The 17,177-nt window shown below is 42.5% G+C and overlaps 1 non-coding gene across 1 annotated transcript; it reads right to left on the bottom strand.

Moving 5' to 3' along the window:
- Positions 1-16,740: 16,740 nt before the first annotated feature.
- Positions 16,741-16,847, bottom strand: LOC141644511 (small nucleolar RNA R71). The gene has a single exon (XR_012544126.1). It is a non-coding gene; the product is annotated as a small nucleolar RNA R71 (small nucleolar RNA).
- Between the last annotated feature and the right edge of the window lie 330 nt (positions 16,848-17,177).

Genomic DNA, 17,177 nt, shown 5'->3' with positions numbered 1-17,177 from the left:
ACATCATCGGGAAACTCAACCCGGTAGGCACTAAGGGGCATTACTTCATCCTCGTCGCCATCGACTACTTCACCAAATGGGTGGAAGCACAGTCATATGCAGTCTTGACGGCCAAACAAGTGGCCAAGTTCATTCAAAACAACATCATCTGCCGATATGGGGTACCCCATGAAATCATCAGCGATCAAGGCTCACACTTCCAGGCGGAAACTCAAGCTTTGCTGGACAAATACAAGATCAAACGACATCGATCATCCCCCTACCGTCCCCAAACTAACGGAGCGGTGGAGGCAGCTAACAAAACTCTTATCACCATTATCAAGAAAATGCAAGACAACTTCCGCGATTGGCCGAGCAAACTCCCATTCGCATTCTGGGGATACCGAACCTCCATTCGAACACCGACAGGCGCCACACCCTTCTACCTAGCATATGGTATGGAGGCGGTTCAACTGGAAGAGTTAGAGGTCCCTTCTCTACGCATCCTACTGGAGAGTCAAGTCCCCGAGGCGGAATGGACCCGTTAAAGGTACGAGCAACTCACTCTTCTAGACGAACGGCGACTCAACGCCTTGCACAATGTCCAGCTATACCAACGACGTATACAACGGGCATTCAACAAGAAGGCAAAACCCAGTAACATCCAGGAGGGCGACTTGGACCTCAAGTCAGTTCGAGCACCGTTACCCGTCGATCCGAGAGGGAAATTCAAACCCGACTGGGCCGGGCCATACCTGGTCAAGAAAATACTTTCGGGGGGCGCAGTGAGACTGAGTGACCTAGATGAGGAGGATTTTACAAACCAGACCAACCTAGACCAACTCAAGAAATACTACCCTTGAACCATAGCAACCAACGACGCCCGCCTAGTTTTACAACTAGCAACCACCTCAACCCCTTTTCAAGTCAAGTTCCTCAACGTGTTCTGATTTGAAATTGCATGTTTTATCGAGTCTAAGCTGCGGCACCTTGCCCGTTTCGAATGTCCTTTGATCTGTCAAAGGCAACATCCATTTGCACTAAAACAAAAACCCCTGAACTACGAGCATGGTTTGATTTCACCTCTCAAGGTGGATACGTAGGCAGACCCTCTTATGCATGAGGGATACAACCACAAATCCCAAACAAATTCACAAAAACCAATACGAGCATGGTTTGATTTTACCTCTCCAGGTGGATACGTAGGCAGTCCCTCTTATTCATGAGGGATACAACCACAAAACCCAAACAAATTCACAAAAACCCCTGAACTACGAGCACGGTTTGATTTCACCTCTTCAGATGGATACGTAGGCAGTCCCTCTTATGCATGAGGGATACAACCACAAAACCCAATCAAATTTACAAAACATTTCGAACTACGATCATGGTTTGATTTCACCTCTTCAGATGGATACGTAGGCAGTCCTTTCTTACACAAGAAGGATACAACCATTCCCACAATCAAAAAACAACCATTCCCACAATCAAAAAACAACCATCCCCATAATAAAAAAAACACATCACCCACATACACGACACCCCCATCAAAAAAAGAGGAAGGGAAACCATTCCCTTTCCCAACAAAGTACAAAAAATAAGCCTTTCTCCCTTTGCACAAAATCCCACTTTCCCAAGTGCAAATGTTTAGGATAATTCAAATCGAATTGCCTTCACCAAATGGATGGAAGAAAAAAGCGTTCACAATTTTCGACACGGGCAATCCCCTTATTTAATTAATAATGGGAGGGATTACAATTTCAACAACAAATAAAGCTCGACGAGCCTAGAACTTATCGAAGCTAAGGTGTCAATGAAAACACCTCACATAATAAAACTAGCACAAAACACACAATAACTAGCTAGTACAACATAATAAAAACTCACAACAATAATACAACATAATAATAAAACGGGTAATGGAGGTCTTCACTCTTCCATTCTACCCTTGCCTTTTCCCTCGGGGTACATCTTCCCCTTGTTCTTGTTGTTGGCCTGCCTAGTATGGACTTCCTCCTCGGAACTGATCCTCAACGGATCTAAGACGGCGACGGCCTCCGGTCTAGCACAAGATCCCATGTTCGACCCAAAAAGAGCCAATGCGCGGCCCACCATATTCTTGGGGCCGGAACTCCTCCTCTTCGGTGGTCTCATCACTTCGGGGGTAGCTCCATCAACATACTCCTCAAAGAAGGCACAGTTGGCCTTGCCAACCTCTCGATACTTCAAATCGACAACCTCATCCTTACGGAATTTGGATCTCTCTTCCAAGGACGGAGAACGTGACCACTTGACATAAGCGGGAGTCACCCATGTCGTGGCAACGGGGTTTGGTACCTCCCAAAGCGGCCAAGTGGCCCACCATCTTTCGAAGACCTCCACAAGCTCAGAGTTCCGGAAGACATTCTCTTGGACAAGAGTATCTTGAGCGGGCACCTTTTGTTGACGCCCCATTTGCCTCATGAGCCTTTCGGGTTTAATGAAGGAAACAACCTTCAAACCCACAACCATCAAAGAACGAGGACTAGCACTCGAAGTGGGCAACCCCGTGAAGGACCTCAAGTGCCACCACGGCACCACCCAACGGATGTGAGGACCACCCTCCTCCGCCAATATCGCGGTGCAATAAGCCTCGGTAGAAGCAAAACTATCCGGGTACAACTTCTTCCTCATAGTAAGGTGACGGAAGGAATAAGAAGAAGAATCAACCGGAGGCTCTACATACCTTAGCCTCTCCAATAGCCACACTTGAAGGATCCTTGGGGACCCGAACGAAGGAGCTTCTCCACAAGAGCCTTCCTTGTCCAAGGCTTGGATGATCTCGCCAAGCAACAACCGCGATGCATCTCTACCATGCTCCATTTGCTCAACCACATGAATGAGGGTCATGCTACCATAGCATTTTGGCCCCTCCTTCTTCAAAACATCAACAAAGAGGTACACATGGACAAGGCAAAAGGCAAGAGCCCTTCTCATAGCCACTTCCGAGACATTGGCATCTAATCGGTTTGAAAAGATGTTGATAAGAGCCAACATATCCACACCATGTGGAGCAAGAAGAAAGTTGACTTGACTTTTCGACAAACCCAACATGGAACGGAATTTCTCTTTATAGCACAACCGAGTCGGAGGAAGCACCGGAACACAACCCGACCACCCACCAATGGCTCCAACTTCTTCGGCAAGAGGACAAATCTCACCTTTCGGGAAAACGGTAACATGGTGTTTCAAATCCCAAAACCGAGAACATGCTTCAAGAAATGAAGGTTGCACCTTGACTTGACGAAGCGCCAACAATTGACCAACTCCCATGCAAATGAGTTGATACTTTTTGGGAGGCGACAAATCCTGGCACCATTGTCGCAACGCATTCTCAAAAGCGTCCATGAAATATTTTGTGGGAGAAGAAGAATAAAAAGAAGTGTTGTCGAGATGTTTTTGTGTTTCGGATGATGAAACAATGAAGCACGAACATCACTATTTATACAAAAATGATCAGCGCGTTTTTCAGAAAAAGAGGAGAGCCGGCTTCCATCGCCAGGCTACTCGCACCTCTTTGAGGCTTCCCCAGGATTCCTGCTGTTGACTTGTCTCTTTCAACTTGTGTTTTCTCCTGACACCTGAAACCTCCCGCCAGGACGCTCGCGCCTCTTCTGGATGATCCAGGATATTTTTGTGTTTCCTCACACTCACATTTTTTTGTTTTCGCGTTTTACGAAATCCGACACGGTTTCCATGACGCGGCTTTAAACACACGGATTTTTCTTTCTTTTTTTAAGGGGGGAAGGGCTAGTCGCCCCGATCCGCGACGGATCGTTTCCATTCAGTCGAAATTCTAAAAAATTTTCGCAATAAAAATCGAAAATTTATAACACGAAGTCAATTTTCCTCAAATTTCAAGCACTCACAAATTCGAGTCTTGACCTCAAAAAATTAAATACACTCGTAAAAATCTCTTCTGAAATTCATCCATGACGGTTTTAGTTTGATTTTTTCGAGTCACAAATCAATTTCGATATTTTCCGATGCAATTTAATTCAAGACACGAGTTAATTGCTCAATTTCAAACGTGACGACTTGTCGCGGGATTTTTCAAAATTCATTTCATTTTTCAAAATTTAATTTTAACTTCAAGTCATCTTGGTTAATTTTGTTTTCAATCAAATGCTTTTACGTGTTTGCGATTATGTATACGTGCTACCTGTTGCCTGTTTTTCTACACTAACGATGCAGGAACTAGTGCGAAGCAAAAGGAGAATTGACAGCCGACAACGCTCCTCCGAAACACAACACAAAAAAGCCAAAAGTCACAAAATAAACCACAATCCAAAAACACATATATACAAACCGCCTCACGCAAAATACATCGACACACGTTTGATACGGACAACTGACCGTACAAACAGGATCCAGTACAGACATCTATCATACAGACACTGGCCTAAAACAACTATCTATCATACAGACACTGGACTAAGACAACGAATTGGGAGCTATTCGCCACCCACCGAACTAAGGACTCTCTATCCTCTCAAACAGAAAAGAAAGAGAGCAACATAAGAGACAGAGGAGCAACAACGGAAGCAGAGGTGGTTACCATGACGATAACCCCGCGTTCCTCCTCCGTAACAAAAAGAAAAATGCTGCCTGGAAGATTTTGGACGACGCGATAACCGAGGATCGTAACTCAGCGCGCTACCCCGACGTTGGCCTCCAATCGTCAGAATTCGAGAGTGAAAAGGGACCAGGACAATGGATATTACCCCGATGTTGAACCCCAATCAGCTGAATTCAACGACGATTGAAAGCGACAACATGGGAGAACATGCCCGTATTGAACCCCACTCATCGGTCATCCGAACCTCTGCAGACAACGACCAACGATCGATACCCGATCATTGGCCGGGCAAAGGCCGCCAGGGAGAAACACAAGCAAGCCTGTAACAAAAAACAGTCGTCTCTTCCCCTCCAGGATCGTCTTCCTCCTTCAAGGCCTCCACGACGGACCCCGTAGGTCCCAAATGGTACCATGCGATAAAAAAAAAAAAAAAAAGAACGTCAGCCGAAATTTCGGCATTATGACGGTGTGAAATAGACAAATCCAAAACACATAACCTGCAAAGCAAAAAAAGGGCAATCCCGCCCAAATCCAACCAAACAAAACCATTCAAAAAAAAACAACATAAAAAAAACAAAAAAAACTACTCGCCCCTCTTTTCAAGCAAAAGACCCATACAAGGTCCGCCAACAACCCAAAATACATTCCCAATGCAATGAGAAATTTTTTCTACGGCTCAAAAAGGCAATTCATACGCCAATTTGAGCACAAATCGGTCAATTATTCAAAACGACCGCAAAAAGGCAAACGTGAATTTATCACGCCTCAAGGTGACCTAAACTACCGATAAGGTCCATTTCAGGGCAAACTGACTCAATTCAAGCTCAAACAGACGCTTATTTTGTCAGACATAAGACCGTCACAAAAGGCAAAAATCCCAACTTTGCCCACAATACCCAACAAAGGTCCACAATGGCAAATATGGTCTTTCCCGACTACAATGCAACCTAGTGGGACCCATTATCCAAGCAAATAAACTTGGCATTACGAGATGAGACGGTTTCTCACCTCACTCACATTTTTCGAGCATAGGGAGCGGGAACGGGGACCAAAATGCAAACTAAAAGCACCCCTATACTCCTAAGCAGGTTTCTAACCTAATGCAATCATCAATTTCACTCGAAATGGGCTCAATCAAAAACGCCCAAATCGATTTTATAGGGTAAAATTTCGTCCTAATTCAATTAAGCTAAAGGGCCAACAAAAACAAATGGATTCGAGAGGAAATGCATACCTTGAGATGACATTATTGTTGATGGCACGAATGGAAGCTAGCAAAAGTCCAACAATGGCAATTTTTTGCGGGTTTTTGTGTTGAAGGTTGAAGATGAATGAGGATTGAAATGCAGCCAAACCTCGCGTCTTTTTACAGAAAAAAAGGGAAGCCCCTTTGGTTCGCCAGGTGGCTCGCGCCTCAATCAGGCGTCCCTTACTCTTTCAGCAAATTTTGGGCTTTGGCCCAATCTCCGCATAACAAATTTTCATTGACAATATTAAAGATCGTCATTCTCTCAAAGACAAAAATAAATAGTGAAAATTTAAATTCCCTATTTTCGAAAATTTCAAACGAACGGCGATCAAAACCGCCAACGTCAAAAATAATAGTGAAAAATTCAAAATTCACTATTTTCTTCAGATTTCAAAAATAATAGCGAAAATTCAAATTCGTTATTTTTCAAATTTTCAAATGAAGGCGATTAAAACCGTCATTTCCACCACACATGTCAACGGCGGCACATAAACCGTCACTTCAATTAATAATGAAGATTCCAAATTCACTATTTCCATCAAATGTCAACGGCGGCACATAAACTGTCACTTCAAACATAATAGTGAAGATTTCAAATTCACTATTTCCATCAAATGACAATGGCGGCACATAAACCGTCACTTCAATCAATAGTGAAGATTCCAAAGTCACTATTTCCATCAAATGTCAACGGCGGCATCATGAGTTCGCTACTTTCAAAACAAGCCCATTTGACGCGGCTATTCTCACGGTCCATTAACCGACCACCTCATGGCTGGCGAGCCTTATTACGCCCCATGGCTGGCGAGCCATACTACGCACCATGGCTAGCGAGCCTTATTATGCCTCATGGTTGGCGAGCCTTATTACGCCCCATGGCTGGCGAGCCTTATTACGCCTCATGGCTGGCGAGCCTTATTACGCCCCATGGCTGGCGAGCCTTATTACGCCTCATGGCTGGCGAGCCTTATTATGCCCCATGGCTGGCGAGCCTTACTATGCACCATGGCTGGCGAGCCTTATTACGCCTCATGGCTGGTGAGCCTTACTACGCACCATGGCTGGCGAGCCTCATTACGCCTCATGGCTGGCGAGCCTTACTACGCCCCATGGCTGGTGAGCCTTACTAAGCACCATGGCTGTCGAGCCTTTGTCCGCATACACCCAAGGACATATCCCGAAGATGCCTCGGGTACAACTCCTTGTCACAGCTGGCGAGCCTTTGTCTGCTTACACCCAAGGACATATCCCGAAGATGCCTCGGGTACAACTCCTTGTCACAGCTGGGGAGCCTTTGTCCGCATACACCTAAGGACATATCCCGAAGATGCCTCGGGTACAACTCCTTGTCACAGCTGGCGAGCCTTTGTCCGCATACACCCAAGGACATATCCCGAAGATGCCTCGGGTACAACTCCTTGTCACAGCTGGCGAGCCTTTGTCTGCATACACCCAAGGACATATCCCGAAGATTCCTCAGGTACAACTCCTTATCACAGCTGGCGAGTCTTTGTCCGCAAACGTGCAAGGACATATCCGAAGATGCCTCAGGTATGACTCCTTCCTATGGCTGGCGAGCCTTTATACGTAGTCTAACGGACTTTAAATGACCCGCACAGATAGTCGACAGACTCTAAACTGTTCCCGGCGATAGGTCATTGGCTCGTACTCTCGAGTCGCCTTGGCGTCGCCCTTCCCGATGGCAGGTCCTTGGCCCGAATCCTTTCGAGCCGCCTCGACGTCGCTTGGGTCTCCAGGTTGTAAACTTCGATTGACCTGGGGGCTCTACTTTGACTTTCGCCTTGTCCAAGCCTCAGTCAAAGTGGGGGCTCTGTAGATACCCAGTATCTGCTGAGATTCCAACAAACACCCGATGATTATCAGACTACAACATGTTTTGGAATCGCGGCGTTTGATCGGCAGTTTGTGTACAACTTTACGTTAGAAAGCTTAAAATGATTTCGAAAATAAAACATTTCAAAAATACCTGGAGTGTTTAATGCACAACGACGGGATCGCAATGACACTAACTATAGTCAAAACCGACACCGGACAAAAAACCGACTCAAAAATTCAAATCCCGACTCCAACAACGAGTCAAACCGAGTCAACCACAAAAAACAAACATTCAAAACCTTCTACCTTAAGTTTTCCCGGATTTATGTTTGATCAAGTACCAAACATATGACTACAAAACCTAGGATAGAACAAATCATTATTGCTCTTGTGTGAAAGAGACAAGACAATTCGAAGACCCGCGACGTGGCTCGCGCCTCTTGATGTGACCATTATTTGAGCATATTTAGTCCCCGAATTAGCCTTGTTCCCATGCTTTTTAGTGCATATTTAGGTCATTTATTGTCTTTAGTCCTTTGTTTTGCATATTCTTTGAGGTTTTGTTCCTTTGATAGGAAAGAAGTGCAAACCTTGCATTTTCATGGCAAAATAGAGCTAAATTGATTGAATTCAATGACCAAGCATCAAAGAGAAGACAAGACTAGAAGGCCTTTGTACATATTGTAGTAGTTGGGCAATGATGAGAAAAGATCCTTGCATCTCCGACAAGATCCCCGAGGATTGTTGGAAGAAGAAGAAAGAAAAGAAGAAAGGAAGAGGCTGACCCAGAATCCGAGCGGATTGCCCTCTGGACGCCCGTCCAAGACCAGGAATCCGAGCGTCTTTGCCAGAGGGACGCCCGTCCAAAAACACCACAATCCGCCCGTCCAGCCAGATAATCCGCTCGTCCAACAAGGCCACAATCCGCTCGTCCCCTGCCTTGGACGCTCGGATTATGTTACAACAACTTTTCATTCTCTCCTTGTTCCATGAAGGATGCGCATATCTCGGAAAGACTGGCAAAAAGGAGACTCGCATATTTTATGAGAGGAGCGATTCCTCAAAGACTTAGTCGTCATTTAAGCCCTTAGTAAACCCTAATTTGTGTACCTAATCCCTACTATAAATACCCCATTAGTCTAATTAGATAATCATGTTCTTCTTATCAATCTTTAGTGTAGTTTATATCAATCTAATCTCTCTTTAATCTTGTAATCAACTTCTAATCAAGTCTTAATACATACTCATTTCCTTAATCTCTCTTTTGTTCATCTTTTATTTTGGGTAATTGAAGATTATTTGGGTTATTATTGGGAGATTGACAACCTTCCAATCAATCATCAAGTACTTCTATTATTCTTTGCTTTATTATTGGAATCATTAGTAGGTATAATTCTCTTAATCCCTTTTTAATTATTGTTAATCATCTTCATTTATTCATCATGTCTTGCTTTGTTAATGTGATGGACAACCTTGTTAACATGCTAAACTTGATAATGAGTGAGTAGTTTCCTTAACTAGGGTTAATGGGTAATTAGGGGAAACCAACATGGGGAATGATTCATGCTTAATTTAATATGTTTTCATAGTTCAAGGGAATTTGTCGCTCATGTCCTCATCATGGACTTAGCGAGTGGTTCTTGGTTCAACAATTTTGTAATGGTCTTTATGAAGACTCAAGGAACATTCTCAACATGGGATCAAATGGCATGTTCACCGAAGTTGACGACAATCAAACTTGGAACAAGATTCAGGAAATGGCGGTCCATAATTCACAATATAGTAGACCTCGCAAGGCTACTAGAGGAGGAAAGCATGAAGTGGACTCTATTACTCAATTGGGTGCTCAACTTAGTGCTCACATTGATACCATCAACTTGAAGTTCAAAAAAGCTATGGCTAGACTTGAAGAAGCCTCAAAATCACCAAAGCAACATGTTAATGCCATGACGGCATCTTCATCAATCCCAAGTGGGATATGTGAGAATTGTGGAACTTTGGGACATGACCAAAGTGAATGTAGGGGAATAATTGAACAAGTGAATGCTTTTCAAGCATACAAGAGCGGTACCCCTTATTAAAATTATTACAATGAAAACACCAAAGTCCACCCAAATATCTCATACAAAAGCTAAAATGTTCAAAACCCTCAACCAACATACACCCCACCTCCCATGAGAAACCAAAATCAAAGACCCTTTTACAACCAAAACCAAGGTTACCAAAATCAAACTCCATACAATCAACAAAATGGCCAAGGTTTTGATGTTCAAAAAGCGGTCCTCCAAATGCAAAAGAATCAACAAGAGTTTTTCACTCAAATGCAAAAGGATAGTTAAGCAAAAGAAATCACCATCAACAACATCCTAGCCCACGCCAAAATGTTGGAAACCCAATTGACTCAACTAGCATCTTTAAGCTCACAAAGACAAAAGGGGCAATTACCACCTCCAAGTAATCCCCCAAGACATGAAACGGTTAGTGCCATCCACTTGAGGAGTGGTACGAGATATGAAGCACCGAAGAAGCAAGTTGAGCATGAAGTTGTGGAAGCTAGTGAGAAAGAAGAGGTTGTGCAAAACACCAAGGATGGAGAACCAACAAAAGAAGAAGTTTCAAAGAAAAGTGAAGAAAAGGCCAAAGAGAAGGAACCCATTGTGATTAGACTTCCTTTTCCAAGTCGTCAAGCTAAGCCCAAATTTGATGACCAACTTGGAAAATTTATGGAAATTATGATGAATTTGGAAGTCTCGATTCCTTTTACGGAATTAATCAATCACGTACCGGCCTATACGAAATACATGAAGGACATCCTTACGAAAAAGAAGTCGATCCAGAAGCTTGAAACCATCGCCTTCACTAAGGTGAGTAGTGCAATTCTTCAAGGGAGTTCACCTCCGAAACTTAAGGATCCGGGAAGCTTCTCAATACCGTGTACCATTGGCGACACCACGATTAACAAAGCCTTATGTGATCTAGGGGCTAATGTGAGAGTTATGCCATATTCGGTGAGTAAAAGGTTAGGGATGGGAGAGCTTAAATGTACCAACATCACACTCCAAATGGCGGATAGATCGACGAAGACACCATTAGGGATATGGGAAGATGTTCCCGTAAGAGTTGGTAAATTTTTCATCCCGGTGGACTTTTTTATTGTTGACATGGAAGAAGACTCCAATATTCCAATCATTCTAGGTAGACCTTTCTTGCACACCGCGGGTGCGGTGATAAATGTGAAGCATGGAGAGCTAACTCTAGTGGTGGGAGATGAGAGCATAACTTTCAATCTTGACAAGACCATGATAGCTCCCCGTTTGCATGAACCATGCTTTATGGTTGATCACTATAGCCAGAAAGATGAGAAGAAGAAGTCGGAATTTCAATGGAAGAAGAAAATTGATGATGCTCCATCAAAAGAGCAAGGGAATTGTAACAAAGAGAGCTTGAAAAGCTCACCCATGACAAGTGAAGAGGATGGCCTTGTTAGCCAAAACAAGAAAGTGGGAGAGTTGTCTCTATCAACTCAAGAGATCTTTAGTGATCAAGTAGATAAAGTTTGCGGTCTTTGGGACGATGAATTTGAAGGGATTTTCAATCCCTATATTGGTAATGCTATCGATCAAGACCAACATGAAGGACAACAAGTGCAAAGATCTATTGAGGATCTTTATCATGATAATGAACAAGCTTTTGACTACTTCTTCAAGGTGTTGAGTAACATCAACAACACCTTGGCCATGCCCCCATGACTAATTCTTACATTGTAATTTTGTCATTTTTGGATTTTTGTGCCTTGATCAAGATATTCATCATTTCTGAGAGAAGTGAGGGAGGGACTAATGATTTTATTGATGTGTAGTACTTTAACTTAGTGTGGGGATAGCAATTGCCTAGGCTATTCATGCCTTTGTAGTGCCCCTACAATGAAGAACACGGGATTTGAAGAATGAAAATGACACGGGTTATGCAAGTGCACGGATGGACCTGAATCCGGGTAGACCAGGAGGAATCCGAGTGGCTTATGGGTAATCCGCTCGTCTTATAGGAATCCGAGCATCTAAGGAGGAATCAGTTCATCTTTTTTAGTTGCAAAAATCAAAAATTTTGGTCTGTAAGAGAATCCGAGCGTCCCAGCTGAGAAGACGCTCGTCTAAAACTGGCCGCTCGTCTTTGTAGAAAGACGCTCGTCTTTTTGCCAGTGCACATTAAGCAAAGTTCCTGTAACAGAATCCGCTCGTGTTTGAGGAAAGCCTCTCGTCCTACTTTGCAGAATCCGCTCGTCTTCTCTGAAAGACGCTCGTCTTAAGACGAGTTTTCCTGAAGCCCATTTGAGCAGAATCCGAGCGTCCCGACGGGAATCCGCTCGTCTTTCCCCTGCTGTTTTGAATTTTTCGGGTGTTTTAAACCCCCTTCCCACATTCATTCAAACACTACCCATAAACCCCAAAACCCTCATCCTCTCCATCACCAAAAACAATATTTCCTCAACCAAATTCAACAAAATCAAATTCAAACTTCCTTACAACAACAATTAATCACTCCTTTTACAAAATCAATTGATTCAAGCACCAAAATCTTCAACCTTTGAGTCGATTTTTGAAATACAAAGCAAAATCCTTTCATCTTAAATCGATTTGGGCATAATTAGAAATTGAAGATTTTCAATCTTTTCTTGGTGTAATCAACAATGGCAAGAACAAAAGGGGCAACAAAGGCACTCAAAGCAAAAACACTTTCAAAAAGGCAACAAACTCTTCAAGAAAAGAAAGCTTCAATGGCTATGGTGGTTTCTAATGCAAACTTGGAAGTTCAACAACAACAAGATCCTCCCTTAGAAGCTACAACATCAACAACTCCGGAAATCGCTCAATTATCCAACTATCCGGAGGTAATTTTCATTTCCAACTCCCATAGGGATAAATTTGCCAAGTATGCTAAGAAAGCCATTTTGCCCACCAAATTCATTTGTGAAGATGCCTTGAACAAATTGGGTGTCCTTGAACAAACAAAAGCTTTCTTTGAAGCCATGGGATTGGGTAAATTGTTTACCATGAGAGAATTGACATACCCCTCCCTTACCTTGGAATTCTTAAGTTCATTGAAAGTGACTAAGGTGGAGACTAGAACATACATCGAGTTTCGTCTTTCAAATGTGAATAGACGCATCACCTTTGATGTTTTGAGTAAGATATTAGGCCTTAGTAATGGCCCGTACTATCATAAGATCCCCGAAAAGTATGACCCCGCTCCTCTTTGGGAGGCAATTTCCGGGAAGAAATTTGTGAGCTTTCATGCTTGTCGTGCTCTATTAGTCCACCATCCGGGCATTAGAGTGTTGCACAAGGTAATCGGGAATACTATAATAGCAAGAAAAGGCACTAATCATTTTACCAAGCTCGATTTTTTTCTACTTGAGTCGGCCTTGAATGTAGGAAGGGAATTCACTAAGCCATACAATGCTCTAAGACTTTTGATGGAAATATGGCTTAATGTCGGTTGTGGTAAGGAAGGCACCGCTCATATTGTAAATGGAGGTCTAGTTACTCTCTTGGCCAAGCACTTTGACCCAAATTTCAACAAAGATAACACCTATGTGGCGATCAAAGGAGGCCATCTCATTGATATGGACGCCATGGTTAAGAAGTATAAGTGGGTCAAGCATGATTCTCTTGACACCAACTATGGGTGGCTAACCAATGATGCTAGATCCTTCACTTTGCCTTCAAAGATTTGCCGATTGAGTGTTCACCGAACAAACTACCTTTTTCCACTCTCCAAGGAAGCCGAATACATCATCCGTCAACAAAGGGACGAGATTGAAGAGCCCTCCTCCTCCATTGTCACACCACCCTACCCATTCAAATATCAAGAGTTCAAACCCAAAGATGTTGAAGTAGGAAATGATTACATGACCCTACTCATGATAGAAATGCACCAACAAGCATATAATGATCGAGTGGATGCCTACAAGGCCCAATATCTGCCCCTCCTTCATTTAGCTACGCAAGGACTACTTGATCCATCATGTCCTTTGCCTATTTGGGCGGATAGGGAAGTTTTCTTTCCATGCACTTCTAGTGGTGAAAAACCGGGTGAAGATGCGAATGTTGATGATGAGGTTGTTGATGATGAGGGTGTTGATGAAGAGGTAGGTGAAGAACAAGAGGTTCAAGGGAATGTTGAAGAAGAAGAGGTTAATGAAGATGATGAAGAAAGTGAGCAAGATCAAGGAAGTGAAGATGGGAGTGGAGATGATTCCACTTCTATGGAGGAAAATGATGATAACGACGATATGATGGAGGATTAGCAAACTTTAGAGGCTCCTACACTCTTGAGGTTTGTCTACTTTTTTTAGCTTTTATTTTATCTTGATCATAGTTTTGAGAGTCCTAGCAACACGGAGTACCAACACCTTAGCTCCATTAAGGTGTTCTTTTTATTGTTCCCACTTGAAAAATCCAAAATAATAATATATAGTTTCATGCATTACATTTCGTGTGCATGAACTACCCCGAAATTTAAGACATTAGAAATAATGTCTATTTTGGTTTGGGAAAGTACATGCATACGCAACGGGAGGTGATGTGACCATAATTAGCGCATATTTAGCCCCCGAATTAGCCTTGTTCCCATGCTTTTTAGTGCTTATTTGGGTCATTTCTTATCTTTAGTTCTTTGTTTTGCATATTCTTTGAGATTTTGATCCCTTGGTTGGAAAAGAGTAAGAATCTTGCATTTTCATGGAAAAACGAGACTAAATTAATCGAATTCAATGACCAAGCATCAAGGAGAGACAAGATTAGAAGGCCTTTGTACATATTATAGTACAAGAGCAAAGTTGAGAAAGGATCCTTGAGTCCCCAAGGAAATCCCCAAGGAATTTATGAAGAAAAGGGAAGAAAAGAAGAAGATATGTTGCTGAGTGACAATCCGAGCGGATTGTCACCAATCCGTCCGTCCCGCAGCAGCACAATCCGAGCGGCTTTGCCCTATTCCGCTCGGATTCCACCTCCACAATCCGCCCGGATTCCCTTGAATCCGCTCGGATTCCAACGCCAGAATCCGCCCGTCCCGACCTTATTCCGCCCGGATTCGGCTCCAGCACGAATTGTCTTCTCCAAGCTACAAAGAAATAAGCCCTTCTCTCGAAAAATACCGGCTCCTCCTTGCTCAATCTAAAAAGTGTAATTACTAGTTTAGCCCTTAGTTAACCCTAATGCATCCTCCCTAATTTCCACTATAAATACCCCATTAGTCTAATTAGAGGGGCATGTTCTTCTTATCAATAATTAGTGTAGTTAATATCAATCAAATCTCTCTTTAATATTGTAATCAAGTATTAATCAAGTTTTAATCAAGTTTTAATCCAAGTTTTAGTTCTTTAATCTCTCTTTTGTTCATCCTTTATTTTGGGTAATTGAAGATTATTTGGGTTATTATTGGGAGATTGACAACCTCTCAATCAAGCATTCAAGTACTTCTTTTATCTTTGCTTTATTATTGGAATATTTAGTAGGTATAATCTCTTAATCCCTTTTTAATTATTGTTAATTACTTTCATTTATTCATCATGTTTCATATTGTTGGTATGATTGACAACCTTGCTAGCATGATCAACATGATAATGAGTGAGTAGTCTCTTAGCTAGGGTTAATGGGTGATTAGGGGAAACCAACATGGGGAATGATTCATGCTTAATCTAATATGCTTTCATGTTTTATTTGCTTGCTTGTTTTGATCTCAACTCATGCACATGTTATATTTGATGAAATGCTAAGCCTATGAATCCTTGCATTTACTACCATCTTCTATCTTTTCAATGAGACTTGTAAGACATAACCCAACTCGAGTCTCATTAGACCATGCATGTTGTTGAGTAGGGAAGATTAAGTCGACTTGTAGGTGTTGTACAATCTAATCGATTCGGCTCCGGGACCCAAACTTTCCTAGGATTGTAAGATATAACCCAACTCAATCCATCACAACAATAATTGCTTGCTTATAAATTGAGAACATGTTTGTATGACCATATCCCATGATTCCCCTATGATCCCATGACACCCTAGTGCCTTTAATCAATTGTTTACACACCTTTAATTCATCTTGCTTGTTTATTTTCATTGCTATTTTAGTTTAGTGACCTTCTACATCAACCCAATTTGTGACACCCCTTAGACACCACTAGTTGCAATTGAAATCTCATTTCAATACCCGTCCCTTGGGATTCGACCTTTACTTGCCTCTTTACTAATTGTAGAGTTGTTTGTGAAGTTATAAATTGTGTTTTGATTCGACCGTGACCCAACGACCACATCTTTAATTTGTGAACACTTAGCTGACTCGCATCAAAAATGGCGTCGTTGCCGAGGACGGTGTTTGTTTGATTTAGATTTCTTTTTATTGTTATTAGTTGTGTCTTTCTTCGCCTTGAGGAAGTAAAACTCCTCAAGGTTTGTTCTAATTGTTTTCGAGTTGTTTGATATTTTGCATGTCTAGAAGGTTACAAGGTGATTTGTTACCTTTTGACCGTGAAATCGAAAGAACCTTGACGAACAATAGGAGACTTGTTAGGAGGAATTTAAGAGGTATTAGTGAAGTTGTTCAACCCACTAGTGAGTTTGTCAATCCTTTCGCAATAGAAGGAGAAGAGAACCCATTACACAATACCCCACAAAATCCACCTACAATGCCTAAATTCTCGTCACACTCCGTACCCACCGAGGAGAATCTACCAAATGGTACTCCTACACCGCAACATCTAACCGGAAATTTTATTGCCAAGTCCGCCTTCATCCAATTAGTTGAGAGGAGCCAATTTGGGGGGATGCCTAATGAGGACCCTCATTCTCATATGGAAACCTTTTGCGACTATTGTGATGCAATCTCTCAAACGGGCGTGACTCAAGACCAAATTAGATGGGTCTTATTTCCTTTTTCTTTAATCGGCACCGCGAAGCAATGGTTGAAAGGCCTTGATAAGGCCACCCTTGGAATAGATTCTTGGAAGAAGTTGGCTCTAGCTTTCTACAAAAAATTCTACCCACCGGAAAAGACTAACATGCTAAGAGCTCAAATTACGGGTTTTAAGCAAAGGGATGAAGAGTCTTTGTATGAAGCTTGGGAGCGGTTTAAGGGAATTTGTCGCTCATGTCCTCACCATGGACTTAGCGAATGGTTTTTGGTACAACAATTTTGGAATGGTTTATATGAAGATTCTAGGAACATTCTCAATATGGGATCAAATGGAATGTTCACCGAAGTTGATGACAATCAAACATGGAACAAGATTGAGGAAATGGCGGTCCATAACTCACAATATAGTAGACCTCGCAAGGCTACTAGAGGAGGAAAGCATGAAGTGGACTCCGTTACTCAATTGGGTGCTCAACTTAGTGCTCACATTGACACAATCAACTTGAAGTTTGAACAAGCTATGGCTAGACTTGAGGAAAACTCAAAATCATCAAAGCATCATGTTAATGCCATGACGGCATC

The sequence above is a fragment of the Silene latifolia genome, chromosome 2 (genome assembly GCF_048544455.1).
Source record: "Silene latifolia isolate original U9 population chromosome 2, ASM4854445v1, whole genome shotgun sequence".
In the NCBI taxonomy this organism is placed as follows: Eukaryota; Viridiplantae; Streptophyta; class Magnoliopsida; order Caryophyllales; family Caryophyllaceae; genus Silene; species Silene latifolia.
The sequence above is the reverse complement of the archived record's forward strand: the minus strand, read 5'-3'. Positions and strand labels throughout refer to the sequence as shown.